Raw genomic sequence first — 19286 nt, forward strand, 5'->3', positions numbered from 1 at the left:
AGTATTATTTCTCATATTGTTGTATTTTCCTTACATTCGTGTATATATTTCATAGGGAAATTTTGACCTACATATTTTAGTTTAAATTGTATTAAACTGAATCTTACCATATGGCTTATCAGTATTAGAATGTGTTTGTTAGTATACTGCTTTCCATTGTAAACATTCAAAAACAGTGTTGTTTTTGTGAGCATCTAGTCTACCATAGCCTAATTCTAATTCAATTGGTTAAATGGTTGGTTTAAGGATTACTTCTTTTCGTCCGCTACTGCACAGAAATACATATTTTTTTTCCTAAAACTCTCATAGCATATAGCATACAGAACTGGCTCAGATCTAAAAACTGAAGATTGTTGTATTTTTAAGGGTTACATTCTATCTTGTTTCAAGTAATTATGTTAAGCTATTGGCTTTTGAATATTCATTTTTCATAATTTTATCCTAAATGCACACACATTGTGCCTGACACAGAGACAGATTTGTTCTTTATTACTCACAGTAAATAATGAGTGCATTGTCTCCCCCTTTGTTCTCATGCTTACTGCTGGGATGATGCAATGAGAATTCAATGCAATTCTCCCTACAAAAGTAGCCAGGTACTCTATAGGCAAGCCAGGTACTCTACAGGATAAAAGTATGCTCTGCTTACAAGGGGGAGGAGACAGTTTTCCCAAACTCCACCTGAAAAGATCTCTTTGGAAAAGTAATGGACCCGAGTCTTTATTCCAAACTTATAGTATGTAAAAAGATTTTCTGTAGTAACCAGAAAGCTGAATGTGTCTGAGTTTTTAGGGCATGAAGACAACTTCACATTCAGTGGCTTTATTCCTTTTGACATATAAATACACAGAGAAATAACTCTCTAGGCTCTTTCCCTCAGGGGCTTAACCTAGGGACCTAGTACAGGGTGTAACCATTTGGCTCTGTCTGGCAAGTAAGAGAAAAAAAATGTTCATCGCTTCAAATCAATGGAATCTATTAGACACATGTCTAAAGATCTAATTCTCATAGTATGTGAAGTCTCAAGAGACTAAAATCTTTTGCAATAGCAGGGATTTTATTTCCTGTATTTCCTGATATACAGAGAAACTCATATTAACTTCAGGGCAATTTTCAATCTGTACATCAGACTTTGCTTTGTAAAAATATACCCAAAACATAGCATACAACATCTGTACGTAGGCTATGTCATGGCTTCACCAATCTACATTGATTTTGGCTAATATTTGTTGAACTTAGTTATGTATCTGCATTTTGCCTGGTTTTTCATGTGTTCTCTATTTTCTCCTGAAGCCAGAAGTTTAGTAGAGGTAAGTCCTTCTCATGGCAGTGGTAGCATCACTGGGTGACAAACAAAAATTCCTCAAATCATTTGTATTTTGAGCCTCTGCTAGATATGGGCACACCATCACTTTCACCATTTTTTCATGGCCAAAGTAATTTAAATGGTTGATCCTTGCATAAAAGGCATAGCACTGAAAACTTATATGGCATTTTCCCTGGAAGGGAGCAAAATGGGATATGAATTTACATGCAATATAGTAATGTAGATATTTAGGGGATGGTGGCAGGCGGAGAAATTAGAGGCTTTGCTCACAAAGAACCAGTTTTTGATGTTTAAATTAGATTTCGGAGAAGTAATCCTCATGGATAAAAATAAAGAGATGGCTGTGGTGATGTTGAGCGACAGTACAGCAAGGATATTTGATTCTTCCGTCATTTGTGTTGTATGCACATATATGTGGTTATATTATTTTTTCAGACACATTTGTCATAGATCTGAAATGAGGTTTTTAAAATGCTATGAATATATACCCCTATTATGTACCCACACAAATTTAAAAAATAAAAAGTTCACATATGTTTTAAAGTGTACAAAATTAAAGTAACAGCATTATGATTCGGGAATAAATATATAAATGTGCAATGATGAGACCATATATACAAAGAGAACTCTGACTGACAGCCTCAACAACTAGCCCAGGAATCCAATCCACAAGCTATGCAGCAATCAGCTCCAGAGTGTCTACACTTGGTCTAACTGACTTGAGTTCATTTTTGCTCCCTGCCTCCAGTTTTCACTTCAGGACCACCAAGAGAAAGCCAAATATACTGCACTAACCAATCACGTAAGATGACCTTCTTCTACTCTTAGCTTCCAGACATAAGTCATCTCCACCTTCCCCAAGACAGCAACCTTCAATCAGAGTATATCTGATGGCTTCCCTTTTTTATGCTATAAAGCTTTCTCAATTCTCTGTCTGCATTTGAGTTTTTGCCAAATCAAAATGATGATGCTGACTCACTTGCAAACTGAATGAATAAATAACCTTTGCTTCTTTTCACATGTGCGTAGTCTTCATTTATTTCCACAATATATTATAAAGACATATTTTAAAAAACAATAAATTTTTTCTTGCTTCAGAAAATCAAATTTTAAGTGTAGTTGTGCAGATTTAAAAAAACAACAGGTGAAAGTTATGCCAATAGAAGATGGGATGGGCATTTTAAATAGCATATCACCTTCTTATATATTCAGAATAAGTCTTTCCTCCCATCCAATCAGACTTCACTGCAATTATACATTCTTGTAATTAAATGGCTGTCTTAAATTGTTGTAATGGTATCATGACTTGGAAAACTTTCTTTTACTCTTTAGTGTTAAATTATTTGTTGTGGATATCTACCAAAAATAGTACAGTTTAGGGAATCTTTCTCCAGAATATCTTAATTGTAGACTACATGAAATAACTTACTCCCAAATTTTCATTATTTCACAACTATTCAAGCTAGGGCACAACTCACCATAAGCAATAAATAACTAAATTTGACTGACAATGATACATGAAAAGTTGTCTAGGTCATACTTCGGGCAAAATCATAAGTTAGGCACGAAGAAGAGATGGTAACTTCTTGCATTTTTTTTTTTTTTTTTTTTTTTTGAGACGGAGTCTCGTTCTGTCTCCCAGGCTGGAGTGCAGTGGCCGGATCTCAGCTCACTGCAAGCTCTGCCTCCCGGGTCCACGCCATTCTCTTGCCTCAGCCTCCCGAGTAGCTGGGACTACAGGCGCCCGCCACCTCACCCGGCTAGTTTTTTTTTTTGTATTTTTTAGTAGAGACGGGGTTTCACTGTGTTAGCCAGGATGGTCTCGATCTCCTGACCTCATGATCCACCCGTTTCGGCCTCCCAAAGTGCTGGGATTACAGGCTTCAGCCACCGCGCCCGGCCAACTTCTTGCCTTTTTAAGGACTTTTGAAGGAAGAGGTTTCATGGCTATAAGTCACTCTAATATGTAAATAGCTCTCCCTAACAGGGAAAAATTATTTGTGAAACTCTTTGTGTTGTATGTGAGAATGTTGACTTTGAGTCTAATACAGAAATAGAGATAGGTTAGACATCTTTTTCTATGCCATTGTTACATGCGAACATTTGTGAAGTAGGGAGTCAACTATTCTTGTTTTTTCTTTTCCATGACTAGGGATTTTACTTGAGAAATATTTTACTTAAGTTATTATTTCTTCTCTGAAATATTTTTGTGGGTTTCTTGAATTTATAAGCCTTGAACAGACATAGCAATTTATAAATAAACTGTTAGAGGCTTAATAGAAATTATCTGATATTTTACTCTTCAACAACATATTTTGCAGACTACTGCTGCACATTGTAAACAATGTGACTTGATTAAAATATTTTTTGTGCAATGTATATATGTAGAGACATATACGTGCAATGTGTATAGGTACTATATATATATATATATATATATATATATATATAACTTTTTAATAGTGTCTGTGTCCCTTTTGGAATCGGATATAATACAAAAGAGATATTTGTTTTCTATTAATTGCTGTCTATGTGCAAAAAAATTTGTTACAGCTATGGCTTATGAAATAATATACATTGAAGATAAAGCAAATATTATTTCAGTTTTCAACTTTTTCATATGTACGGCCTAAACATTAAAAAGTGTTCTCTTAATTTGTCCTGTTTAAATTATTTATATTTTGTTATAGGTGCAAAGGCCAGTGTGTCTTTTGAAAAAAAATGCATTTTTAAAATTATGAAATAATTTTAAATGACTTTACAATGTTTAACATGTGTAAAGCTCTTGCAGTAGTACCAAGGGGCATGCTAGTGCTATATAAGTGTTTGCTATTATTATTAGTGTTAGTATGACTCTTATTAAGAACTATTTAGATAGAAATTTCAGAATAAGTTTTCACTAAATATAAGGTATAATATCATCAACATTTCAATATTATAACACTAGATTAAAAAGATGTGGTACATAACATTGTTACACCCACTTACAGGAGAATAAAAGTTTCTCACTGCTACAAAACAAAACAAGGTCTATATCACAGTGGCTGTGGTCATTGTATAATTCCATGTTTTGTTCACAATTATTTTTATCAATCTCTTCAGAATACAATTCTTACTTTAAAGTGAAAAGATTGCATTTGAGGTTATATAATTGGTTTATACTCATTTGTAGTTAGGCTACATAGTATTAAAAGAAAAACAACTTTTTTGCAAACTTTTTAGCAAAGAACAAGGGATATTACTGGCCCTTGCTTGATACAATAATTGGGGCCCTTGAAACTGTTATTGCCTTTGTTTATTTGCTTGAGTTTTTAAATGTTTGTTACTAACTGTGGTATAAATGCTAAGTATCCTAGTGGGCATGTTTGTATGCCATACCTCTGGAATAAAACATATTATATAATTATATGAGTTCAATTGCTGTAATAATTTACACACCCAAAGCCATGACTCAGAGAGAATGAAGTTTATTGAAAGATCTAAATCCCACCGAAGAAAAAAAGAAAAGGTGGTCTAATGGATGTCAAAACATTATAGCCCATTATATTCTGGGAATGCTATGTAGAATATCCACCACACTAAATTAGGACAAATAGTATTAGAAATTCAGGAGCATGTTACCAATTTCGTGTTTCTTTGTTCTTTTATGGTAAAACCTAGACATATTATATTATATTTTCCAATTTAACTCACTGTTTTTTACTCTTTTCCTAACTGCAAAATGTAATGTAAACAGTTTAAAATGAATGAGGTTACATACCGACTTGTCCTTGTATTCTTTTGTGGCATTACTGTACCCAGGTTATGGATTCTGTTCCATAACACATAACTGTCTTACACCTATAGCAGGTAACAAGTCATTTGAAAGGAGGGAATGTTTTTTTACATATTATCACAATGCAATTTTGTAATCTTATATACTTAATACAATAGGTAATATAATGAACACTTCAGGATTGCAAAATGATAACTTGTATGAGAATGAGTACAATACAAGAATTCTGGCATAATACTAAAAGGACAGCTTAGTACGATTATGAATAATTCTTGGTAGGAGAATTGAGCCATTTGATGCAATACAATAAAAAACTTGGCTTGCAGACATGGTTATTTGCATTGCTGGAAGTAGATTAGCAATTCTCCCAGAAGGAAATTATTTTTAGAAAGTGTATGATAAAAATAGTAAAGAATTGAATAAGTTAATGATTCATTCAGCAACTCTGGCAATGCGGCATAATCTATAGGTTACATATGTGTTTAGGTAAATAATAAAGAAACTGGGGATACCAAGTTGAAGGAGAAATAGAAGTGTTATATTATTCTTGCAGAAAAAAAAATCTATTCCATTCAATTTAATAATTGAAGCAAATGCAGCAACAAGACCTGATGTCTATCCATTGATTAGTGTACTTAGTTTTCAAATAGAATGCCACAGATAAATTAATGTAAAATTGATAAATGAAAAAGAAAAATGCCTGAAAAGAAATAAACGTGTGGCAACAATAAATCAACAAATTGCACTTCTAATGAGGACATAGAAATAATAGAAAGAAAGGGAAACTGTGGAATTTAAGAATACAATAAGTAAAATTTAAAAATCAACTAAGGTAAACCAACTTTAGATTCGTAATGTCAGAAAAGAATTGATAAATAGAAATTGACATTAAAAATGTGAAATACAGAGAGAAAAAACAAGTTTGAGACTAAAAAATAAACAGAACCTCGCAGACCTGTAATAAAACATCAAATATTTTAGCATAATTGCAAATGGAGTCCCAGAAGATTGAAAAAAAAAATAGAGAAAAGTAACTTTGAAATCCATTTTTCTCTTATTTTGTTTATTAATGGTTAATAAGCATGTGGAAAGATGTTCAACATCATTATTAATTAGGAAAATAAAAAATCTCCAAGAATATATTTCTGTATATTATTAGAATTGTTATACAAACAAGCAAACAAAGTAAAGCTGTAAAGAAACTCAAATCATTCTATTATTCTGAGGTTAATATAAAATTGCACATCCATTTCAGGAACAGTTAGTTTCTTAAAATGTTAAATATAAATTTACCCTACAACCAAATATATATTCAAGAAAAGACAAGTACGTAAGTGTTTAGAAAGTGTTATTGACAATAGTCGTAAAAGTGGAAACAATTCAAATGCTCTTCAACTTGTGGAGGGATAAATAAAATGTGATATATCAATACAATAAAATATTATTCAGCAAATTAAAAGGAGTAACTACTGATACACAGAACAACTCAGAAGAATCTCAAAAGTATTATGAATGAGTAAGGAAACTCAGATCCAAAAGATTACACATTGTATGTTCCATTTATATGAAAGCTTTAGAAAAGATAAATTAAAAGAAAAAGAAAACAGATAAGCTCTTGCCTTGAGCTAATAGGAGAAGCAGGGGTTAAGGAAAATTAATACAAGGGAACTTTTGGGGTAAGGAAATATTCCAAACCTGAACTGTGTTTTTGGTTGCACAACTCTACAAATGTATTAAATCATTGAATTTTAAACTTATGATGGATGAACTTTATGTTTTGTAAATCATCCATCAATACAACTGTTAAAAAGTACTGAAATCACCATTAATCAAGAGTATGAGGTCTAAAAAATGGCATTGTCCATGGAGGATGGCATTGCAGTCATAGCCTGTGATTATCCCTGTAGTATACAACATGTAGGAGACATAAAAGCAGTGTTAAATTATTTTAACCTTCTTATTGCTATTACACATGGAAGGTGAAGAGCTGGTGAGTCTTGAAACTGCATACAATGGGCGGTAAAAACAGATGACCATTCTAGAGGAAAGCACAGATCTTTTATTCATGAGCAAAATACATTTGTTTAAAATTACAGATACAGTTCTATAGAATTATTATATACGGTAATTCAATTTTCCTTAAAAGGATCACGAGAGAAACTTGCTATGTGTTATAAATGCCTCAGCATGGTTCTGAGGTTAATGTATATTGGCTGTAGATAACTGAAGTTAAAACAAATGTCAGAGTTCATTGTGGCCTGATTCCTCTCATTCAAGGTAGAAAAGGTCCTAAAAAAATAAGAAATTTTTGTCTAACGCAGCAGAAAATATTCTTACTTTAACATAGTTTTTCTAAAGAATATTAAGACCATCATATACAATGTATGCATTGTATATTTTCGCTCTTTCCAAGCAGAAAGCCAGAAACTGGACAAAACACTCATTTTGTCAAACCATTTTATTGCTTCATAGGGACATATTGTACTTATTGCCACTGTAGGTCCAAAATTTTTCTTATTTTAAATACTGAAATTGTCCTTGTCTTTTTTTTTTGTCCTTGTCTTCCCATATTGTAGAAAACGATTTGTTTAAGTTATCTTGATAGGCTTCTGCAGATGACAGAAAATGATATCAACTTGTTTATTACAGAAAATATTTTGTCATAATCTGAGTTTGAATATAGATTTATTAAACATGTTCAGTTGTCTATGCCCAGGGAAGAAAAAAGAAAATCAAATAAATATGTGGGTTTCTGAGTATGTGTATATATTACCATCAGGAGACACCTGCCAGCAATTTTATTACACACTCCACAAATATTTTTTTATACGCTGGTCAGTTATGGCTGCTCAATAACGTTTAAATATATTTTACAAAGAGATATGAAAGACACTGCCAACTGACATGAAACTCAACTAAATAATACATTTTAGATTAAAAGCCATCTAGGTACTATAATTGCTCAACATAATGCAACTTAATAGAAAACAGTTAAGCTAGTGCAGCAAAAATAAAATAAATAAATAAATAAATAAATAAATAAATAAATAAAATAAAACAGACAACAGGTGTATTTATGCAAACTGTAGTGCAAAGAATGGATCATGTTAGAGAATTCATACGGAAAAAAATATGTCTGATTACTAAAAAGGAGGCTCTTTTGATAGGCTATGGCTTATTTTAGGGCAATTAAATACTGAACTAGAGTTGTTAAAGTGTGTTTATTAACATCTAAACTATGAAAGGGTCAGTAGATAGACAGTAATTCATTTGTCTGGTAACAATTTCTCCAGTGCCAGTAGTAACAGGCTCTTGACTGCATCAAGAAACAAAAGACATATATAAAGAATTATATGCAGTCAGAAATTCCTGAGTAGTACTCCCCCCCCACCACAATATATATATATATATATTTTATTTCAGGTAATGCTGAATCACAACCACATCTGTAGAAAGAAGTAAGCACACTTCCAGAGAGTTCAATCCAGAGGTTCAGCATTTGGGCAGGTTTAGGAGATGAATCTTGGAAAAAGACTGGTAAAGTGCCTGAAAGAAATATCCTCAGCAATTCCTGACATAAGAGAACATTGATTAGTAATGCAATCCTCATTTACCACCAAGAAAGAAGAAAACAGTCCTGCTCTTTGCAAGGGATCAATGAATCCATGGGGGGATAGTGTGAAAATTTTATTTTATTTTTCTTGTTTTGGGCTTGGCTGACAGCAGGCCACAATAAAAAAGTTGGGGAGATACATTCAGAACAAGAGTTTAGATTTGGTGCCCAGAAGTTGATTAATTTGGGTATAGTGAAGGGGCTAAACACTGTGCATATGTTCATTCCCTCTTACTGCTAAACCCAATTCCACCAGCCATCAGTATGAGACAAAAGACAATGAAAAGAGAGACAGTCATCCAGAGGGGCACGAGACTTAAAGGGAACCAGGTTCAGGAAAAGGGAGTGGGAAGTGACATGATCCATACAGGACATGGTTTCTTCATGGACTATGGATGGGCTGTGTTGCTGAGTGAGAAAACCTGAGCCAGTCATAAGAGAAGGAAGAACCCTCACTTGAAAATCACCTTCCCAATTAATAGTTTGAGAGTTCTGTGCCTATAATTTTTGTTATCTTTTTTGGGGGGAGAACAAAACACATTTAGAAAATCAAAGACAAGGCAATATTAGGGAACAATAAACAAAGACGAGGATATAGAACAATTTTATATTTTAGGGTCCATGTACTAAAATAAGAAGACCAATTAATATTCTCACGTTAAGCACTGACCTTAAAATATATTGTTGCCAGAGGAAATAAATTATAAAATGAGATTGAACTATAAGAATGGTTATTGTTTTGTATTGGCACACACTTTATTTCCTTGCCTTGATTCCTTTTTATTATATAGAGGCCCTTTTTATTTCTGATTGACTGAAGTACATGGAAGATGACAAATTCACTATACACTGGAATTAAGTGTTCTATGATTAGGACTGCAACACAGAAAAAGTTTAAAAGCTTGAGAAAATTTAGTAACATGATTTATTATTGTATGGGCAATAATATGGGCAAGGCTAGGCCTGAATGACATATAATTTCTAAAATATCATCATGTTAATAAGATAGTGGTTAATTTTTTGTTCTGCCACTGTCTCTCCTCTACCATATAGGTAAGCACTCTAGAACACTTGACCTCCAAGGCTGCCAGTAGGTGAGGGAGAGGAAAGATATTCCAAAGATGATTTTATGGCTTCTGCATGGAAAAGGTATGAATCATGTCTATCAACATCTCACTAGCTAAGACAGAGTTATATGACTATCCAACAGCAATGGAAGCTGGAACATGTACTAACTTGTGTGCCTGTGAAGAAAAGAAAAGGCACATTGGTGAGGAGCAAGAGCATTTCCAGTTACAGCTATTTTAGAAAAATGTTTGGTTTTAAGAAAATAGATATATAAACATCATATAAAGTTTAACGGTATATTTTAGTGGAAATTTGGAGCATAAGTAATTGAGCCACAGTAACATTTTGAGTTATAAATTAATGTCAGAGTTTCCTTAATGTAAAATCACACCAATTCTGCATTCTTTAAGCACAGATAAACAAGCAACTCACATATTATCCTTGGATTCCTTCCACAATATTTTCAGGAATTTCCCGCTAGTAATATTTTTGTCCAAAAAATCCCATTCTACCACTTTTATGCCATCTTTCTCTACTACTGGAGCACAGCACCTCTGGCTGCTTCTGTGTTTTTAATTTCTCTTCTGCTCTCTTGCTCATCATAATTCCATTCTGTAAGTCATATTTTCAGGCAGTGGTAATTTGATTTTGGGAAAGAAGCAAATATCTTTCAAAACTGTCAAAAGTCCATGTAAATCAGGTTAGTACTTAACAAAGAAACAATAAAAGCTGGGAGGATACCAGATGTACAATTCTATGGACAACCTAACTTGCCACTGGTGTTCAAATTCTAAAATCCTGCACTCATTCCCTGCTTCACTAGAGCAGGGCACCATCACTGATTGGAAGAGAGAATGGTGCACTCTCTGAGTCCACCCTCATATCTCTTCACATGGAAATCTTGTCCTCCAGCTTTTCCTATCTCTGAAACAAGAACAGAAAATTTTCTCACATTACTCTGTTCCAGATAATTCTATGCTTCCTGAAACCAAAATATACCAGGACAACATGTTGTACATAGCGTTCAATAATTGATAAAGTGGAGCAGAATAATCCCTGAAGATAGAGGTGTACATCCAAACTTTTGGGCTCCCTAGGCCACGTTGGAAGAAGAAAAATTGCCTTGGCTCACAAATAAAATACACTAACACTAACAATAGCTGATAAGCTAAAAAAAAAAAAAAAAAAGAAAAGAAAAAGAAAAGAAAACCTCAACAAAATCTCATAATGTTTTTAGAAAGTTTACAAATTTGTGTTGGACTGTATTCAAAGATGCCCTGGGCCACATGTGGCCCACTTGTTGAACAGGCTTGCTTTGAGAGGAAAAACAAACAAACAAACAAAAAACTTTCAATAATTTTTAAGAAGCATAGATCTATTAACAAATGTATTAATAAATTATATTGTTACACATCCTAGACAATGTCTTTATTATTAGATTTCTAAACAATTTTAAGAATGTTCTTATTTTGGTTATTTTTACATTTACCTACAACTTAAAAGTGACACACTTGGAAATGAAAATTTAGTGAAATAATTTCAAAGTCTAATAGAAGTGGCAATGTGATGAAATGCTCTACATTAAATAAAATATTTTTTTTATATTTGCAAATCTATCTTAATATCTATAGGTTGTTGAAACTATATTTTATTGAGTAATATTCTTATATATTTTGAAACATCCTATATATTTAATCTGCAGCAAAGTTTATAAAGAAAATCATAGCAATAACATATTTTATAAGAATAAAAAATCACAATTTTGAAATTTAAAATATGTTCAACATAATTATAAGAAAACAGATTTGAATAGCAACAAGATTATTTTTATTCTGGAGAATAATTTTGTATTATATAAATGGTTATAAGATTTATGAAATAAAGTATCAGTTTATTCAATATATCAATATGAGATTCAAAATTTGTGGACTATATCTCAAACATCAAGCTTAATAATGAAAGATATTTCAACTGTATATTACAATGTACTTTTGAAATTCTAAAAGAATATTGGCTGGTAAAGGTACCTGAGTAAAAATCTATTACATGCCATTTTTATAGTAATAGATTACGGGTGAGTAGTTCATTTGACAACAGCCCCAGTCATCAATATTCTGAATACGATGTAGCAAACAAAATTGAAATGTTAGAACAAACAGTCCAATAATGTATTATTCTTTTATTTTTATTTAAAATTCAGCTTAATCAAAAAATAAAACAGCTGTCTTACATTTTCTGATAATTTGTAAAAGTATTGCAAATATTTATTTTCAAAAATGTTACACATGGTTATACTTAGTGATTATAGTCATTAGGTTCTATTAGTTGGATTATATGCCAAACATTGTGTCTAAAGTTTAATTCTTTACTTGAGTATTTTATTCTTAAATATTTTAGTAGGGCTTAAAAATGTTTGCTGTTTAAATACCTGGTTTTATATTGTGTTTCTTGCCATGACCTTATATAGTTTATCAGATAAATCTTTCTATCTGATGCCTGAACCATGAGAGGTGAGTATAATATTAATGAGCTGTTTATCTAACCTGTTATTCGATATCCTCTATTTAAATCACCATTTAAGAAATATAATTTAAAACATAAATTTAAAATAAATTTCCCTAAGTACTAATATGTCTTATTTTCCAGTAAACTACATAGCTTCCTAAGCATAGTATTGAGAATAATAGTGAGTTAAAATTATCATTTTTTGTATCTAATTCATAACTACATAATTTTGTGGTATTTAATCAAATTATTCAACCTGATCAAGACACAATGTCTTCATCTAGAATTAATAATAGTATACATATGGTGAAGATTTGGTAAGTTTTAAATTTAAAACAGTATGTGATAGAACTCTCTAAATTTCAAATACGAATTCAAATGTTAGTAATTATCATATTTGTAATAAATTAAATGATTATGGTTTGCACCAGGCATCAGTGAATTGAAGTCCAGTCAGGCTGCTTGTTTCAATCAATAAAATTTAATTGGAACATTGTCATGCCAAATTGTTTACATATTGTCTCTGATTGCTTTCTTGCTACAAAGGCAGAACTGAGTAGTTACAGCAGAGACCATGCAGCTTGCAAAACTGAAAATATTTACTCTCTGTCTGATTATGAATTAGTTTATTCACCTCTGATTTGTGCTATTAATTATGTAAATGTTTTAGTTTTTGTCATCAAGACTGCTGGACTTATAAATGCCATTAAAACAATAGTGTCTTATGAAATATTAAACCTTCATAAATTCTTATGTCCTATTTTTAAAACCTTCAATTATTACATTGATCTATAAGTGTGATTGTTTTATTACTTACAACATGTGACTCAGATATCACTGTTAATTAGCATGTATTTTATCACAAGTTCACAGATTTTTTTAAGGTTTGTTTTGTGTGTGTATTTGTGAGATTAATATAAAAAGATCATTGGTGCTTCTTTCTATTCTTATAGGCATGGATGAATGTAACCAAGTTAATAGCATATACATATATAAATATAAATGTATAAACATATATTTATACCTATATATCAAATGTCACATATCACATATCATTCGCAGATAGACAGATAGTTATATATGAATATTTTCATGTTTCTGCTGGGAAGTTTTAGTTAAGACTTTAATTTCTGAATTAATTAATTAATTAATTAATTAATGTATGTGCTTACCTTCTTATTTTTGTTTCCAGGGCTGAGGATGGTAGTCCCATCTTCACCTATTTTCTCTTCTTGTCTTCAGTGATACAACTGTCTTCAGACACTCACACTGCTTCCTATGTATTAAGGCAGCATAGATATCCTATAAGGGAACTGAACATGATGGGGAAGCTGGTTGTTCACCTTCATCTAACTTTTTACAGTGTAGAAACAATGAGTTGGTGGAAAATTTTCTGCACCCTTGGTGCTGGGCAGAATGAGCGTGCGAGCGTTATGGATGTGGAAGTCCAATTCACTTACCACCTGCTCAGAGATTTTCACTTCTCTGTGACCCCACAAACTATACTTTCTTCATTTTGAGCCCTGAGTTATTTCTGGTGATAAACTCAATGTTGTTTATTTGGTTTTGGTTTTCTTTGTGGAGAGAGAAGACAGTTTTCTTCTATGCTGCCATTTTGGAACCCTGAATTTATTTTATTAATGTTCTTCCATTTGAGTTGAGTTGTGAAAATGTTTGGAATCTCTTACTATTTTATATGCAAAGTACATCTATGTACTTTTCTATAATCAGTTTTGCTATAATCAGTTTGTGCTCTAGCACAAAATATAAGTTCTTATGCAAGACTGTGCACTGAGAAAACTAGGGGGCTTATGGAATAATGTTGAAAACTTAGAAAAACACATTTTTAAAATGCGGAATCCTAATTAAGTGTCCCAGAGTTTTACATATGATCATTTTTTAATAAATCCATAATATATAGAAAATACTTGAAGTTTACCTGTGGAAGGATTACAGGTTGTGAGTTATTCTGAAGTGATGGATGGATGATAATCTGAAATTTGATGGAGTGTTATGCTGTAAGACCATGTGACACAATGGCAGTGGTAGATGTTTAAGAGGTATGGTGTGTGTATTTGTGTCTATGTGTGTCTGTGAATTGATTTGGTTGTGAGCAATTTTCCACATTCATTTAATTTCCCACACATGAAATAATGCATAAGCAAATGTGAAATGTGCATTATTCTAAAATTGTTCATTAGTATATCAATTGCCTCAGAATAAATTTGTATTTATAAGCAAATATTACAGCAGAGCTTAATACACATGGAGACCATTTCTCAATCTTTTCTTCTTTGTTTATGCTAGTAAACTGTGAGACATCATACAGACATGAACATCTTTCTTCTTTACTTAAGCCTACAGTCTGGAAAAATTCCAAGGCATGATGTCCCAGATTGCCTTATCCAAAGTCTTTACTTCCATACTATCCAGCAACTAAATAGTCTCCTAAGCGGAATAAATCCCTTTGCCCAAAATGAAAAATAATGAGAATTTAAAAAGCCATAATAGCAAGTCTTTGAGAGGACCCAGTCTGTAAGATCACAATTTTCATAGCTAAACAAAATAAATCTGTTATATTCCAGTTTCATTGATTTTTCTCTATGATCACATATTATTTATTATTTCTCTATATCTATAAATATTTATTTGGTAGAATAGTAATTACAAAGTTAAGTGGTGTATTAAAATTATATATTGTATTTGCTACAAAAATAAACATTAATTTACAAAATTATATTGACATAAAAATATACTGTATCAGCATTCTTACAAAACTCATAAAGTTTGTTTTAAAAAAAATCTTGTCCACACTGTGCCCTCTGTTACACAATTTGGTGAAAATAAATTTCTGGAATGTTTAGAAAAATTTCTCATATCCCCAATGTTAGCCTCACATTTGTTCTTCCCAAATCAAATTTAGAGAATGAAATGATGAATAAAGAATCAAAGTTGTGCTCACTTTGGCAGCACATATAATAATATTGGAATGATACAGAGAAGACTAGCACGGCTCCTGTACAAGGATGACACATAAATTCATGAAGCATTCCATATTTTTACACCAATAGACAAGCAGAGAGCTAAATTATGAATGAAATCCCATTCACAATTGCTAAAAAGAGAATAATATACCTAGGAATACAGCTAACAAGGAAAGTAATGGGCCTGTTTAAAGAGAATACAAATCACTGCTCAAGGAAATAAGAGAGGACATAAACAAATGGAAAAACATTTCATGCTCATGGATAGGAAGAATCAATATAGTGAAAACGGCCATACTGTCCAATGTAATAATAGATACAATGCTATTCCCATTAAACTACCATTGACATTCTTCACAGAATTAGAAAAATCTAATTTAATATTCATATGAAACCAAAAAAGAGTCTGTGCAGCCAAGAACATCCTAAGCAAAAAGAACAAAGCTGGAGACACCATGCTACCCAACTTCAAACTATGCTAAAAAGCTATGGTAACCAAAGCAACATGGTACTGGTACAAAAACAGACACATAGATCAATGGAACATAATAGAGATCTCAGAAATGAGAACAAGCACCTACAACCATCTGATCTTCAACAAACCTGACAAAAACAAGCAATGGAAAAAGGATCCCTGATTTAATAAATGGTATTGGGAAAACTGGTTAGCTGTATGCAGAAAATTGAAACTGGACCCCCTTCCTTACACCTTATGCAAACATTAGTTCAAGATGGATTAAAGACTTAAATGTAAAACCCAAAACTGTAAAAACCATATAAGAAAATTGAGGCAATGCCATTCAGGACATAAGTACAAGAAAAGATTTCATGAAGAAAACACCAAAAACAATTGCAACAAAAGCAAAAATTGATATATGGGATCTAATTAAGCTTAAGAGGTTCAGCACAGCAAAAGAAATTATCATCAGAGTGAGCAGACAACCTACAGAATGGAAGAAAATTTTTGCAATCTATGCATCTAACCAAGGTCTATTATCTAGAATCTACAAGGAACTTAAACAAATTTAAAAGAAAAAAAAATCCCATTAAGAAGTGGGCAAAATACATGAACAGGCACTTTACAAATGAAGACATTTATGTGGCCAAAAACCATATGAAAAAGAAAAAACTTAACCTCACTGATCATTAGAGAAATGCAAATCAAAACCACAATGAAATACCATCTCATGCCAGTCGGAATAGCAATTACTAAAAAGTCAAGAAACAACAGATGCTGGCAAGTCTGTGAAGAAATAGGAACACTTTTACACTGTCGATGGGAATGTAAATTAGTTCAACCGTTGTGTAAGAAAACAGTGTGGTGATTTCTCAAAGACCTAGAACCAGAAATACCATTTGACCCAGCAATCGCATTACTGGGTATATACCCAAAGAAATATAAATTATTTTACTATAAAGAAGCATACATGTATATGGTCATTGTGGCACAATTCACAATAGCAAAGACACAGAATCAACCCAAATGTCCATCAATGAGAGACTGAATAAAGAAAATGTGGTTTATATACACCATGGAATGCTATGCAGCATAAAAAACAATGGCATCATGTCTTTTGCAGGCATGTGAATGGAGCTGGAAGCCATTATCCTCAGCAAACTAACACAGAAACAGAAAACCAAGCACAACATTTTTCTCACTTATAAGTGGGAGCTGAACAATGAGAACACATGGACACAGGAAGGGGAACAACATACACTGGGTCCTGTCGGTGGTTAGGGCAGGCAGGGGGAGGGAGAGCATCAGGATAAATAGCTAATGCCCTTGCAGAACTTAGTACCTCAGAGACGGCTTGACAGGTGCAGCAATTCACCATAGCACACGTTTACCTTTGTAACAAACTTGCACATCCTGCATATGTATCCCAGAATGTAAAATAAAAAGAAATATTTAAAAAGATCAAAGTTATTGATTTTAATAAAAATGTGTCTACTAGCTTAAATCAGTTCTCACTTGGAGTTATTATAAATAAAAATAAATATTTGGAAGACAAACTAATCCAAGTTCCACTTGACTTAGAGCCTTTCCTTCGAAGGTTATCTTTTGCATTAAAAACAACATTAATGAATTTTCTTTGTAGACTAAAAGGCTTGAAGAATCAGTGGGTACTTATTAGACATGGAGCCTTTTCCAAGACAACTGTCCAAGTTATCTAGGTTTCATGTTCTGCATCACATTTACCTCCTCATAGTGATTAACAGATCAATATATAACCATATATAACATATATTATCATATATACAATATATATAACCGTATATATTACCATGGTATATATATGCATATATAACATATATAGTATATATTTTATATATGTATGTATATATAGTATGCACCATATATAGTATACATACCATATATAGTATATAGTACATACCATACATATAGTATATATACATATTATTATATACCATATATACACCATATATATGGTAAACTATAAAACATAACTAGTTTACGTGAACAAGTAGATCGATAGGAAGTACAAAAATAAAAATAATTTACTCAAGCATATCTGTTTATGACAAACATGGCATTACATAGAAAAGAAGATATTTGCAATGTTGCTGAGTCATCTGAGTTTCCATTAGTGTGAAAAAAGAAAACAAATTATATATATATAATATACCATATATCATATGATACATAATAATATATAATATGTGTCAATATATTATATATAACTATATATCTCTCTCTAGGTGTGTATATGTATATATACATATATAGTACATACCATATATAGTATATATAGATATTGATGTATATATACATATATGGTATATATAGATATAGATGTATATATACATATATAGTACATATAAAATATATATAGTATATACCACATATATAGATATATATATGGTAATCACTATGAGGAGGTAAATGTATATATGAGAGACTTTGCAGACACCTTAAATTTGAACGGCAATTTTGTGAATTTTTCTAAAGAAATACATAATGCTGTATATCTTTTTTATTTCTACTATCCAACCAAATAGTTACTGCAATCTTTTAATGTGTATGAGTCAAAGTCTACTTATAAATATCACTATATAATTAAACAGATTTTATTTAAAGACATAGGAACAAAGAATATTCAATGACATGACATGTAAAGAAATGGTCAACTAAAGAAAGTGCCGGTTGGGCACGGTGGCTCATGCCTATAATCCCAGCACTTTGGGAGGCCGAGGCGGGTGAATCACGAGGTAAGGAGATCGAGACCATTCTGGCTAAAATGGTGAAACCTGTTTCTACTAAAAATACAAAAAATTGGCCAAGCGTGGTGGCGGGCTTCTGTAGTCCTAGCTACTGGTGAGGCTGAGGCAGGAGAATGGTGTGAACCCAGGAGGCGGAGCTTGCAGTGAGCCGAGATAGCGCCACTGCACTCCAGCCTGGGCGACAGAGAGACTCCATCTCAAAAACAAACAAACAAACAAACAAAAAAGTGCCATTTGATTATTTTTGTAATCAAATGGAAAAAGGTAATAAAGTGGCTTTTTCTTTAGTGTATTCTTCACTCTAATTAAAAAATATCCATAGCATTTTCTCCCAACATATTTAAATCATAAGACTTTTTAAAATATGTTCTACATACCAATTACACATTAAGATTAAAAATTTCAATACTTCCATAAGAAATGTTTTTATTATAAGTAATATCAAATATGTAAATTGCTGGAAAATATAGCTAAACTACAAAGCTGCAAAACAGCTTATCTCTTAATATAGAGTTATAACTAGACATTCAATTATACATACACTAAAATATTTTATGATCATTTAGTAAATGAGAAAGTAATTATTTTAATTGTACTCTGAGATGTCTTTGCAAATTATAATATCTGCATTACATACTAAAATTAATATTCGTTCCAAATCATTTGGCAAATTACAAATTCAAAGAGTTTTACTTGTCTAACCATATACCTGATTGGAAGATTATTCTATGCATATTTACTTTCTATAAACAAACTAGAAAATATTACTCA

At 32.0% G+C, this 19286-nt stretch overlaps 1 non-coding gene across 1 annotated transcript; it reads left to right on the forward strand.

Moving 5' to 3' along the window:
• The first annotated feature begins 15242 nt into the window (after positions 1 to 15242).
• Positions 15243 to 15349, forward strand: LOC123573864 (U6 spliceosomal RNA). Its single transcript, XR_006698577.1, has one exon. It is a non-coding gene; the product is annotated as a U6 spliceosomal RNA (small nuclear RNA).
• Positions 15350 to 19286: the final 3937 nt, after the last annotated feature.

The sequence above is a fragment of the Macaca fascicularis genome, chromosome 5, assembly GCF_037993035.2.
Source record: "Macaca fascicularis isolate 582-1 chromosome 5, T2T-MFA8v1.1".
In the NCBI taxonomy this organism is placed as follows: Eukaryota; Metazoa; Chordata; class Mammalia; order Primates; family Cercopithecidae; genus Macaca; species Macaca fascicularis.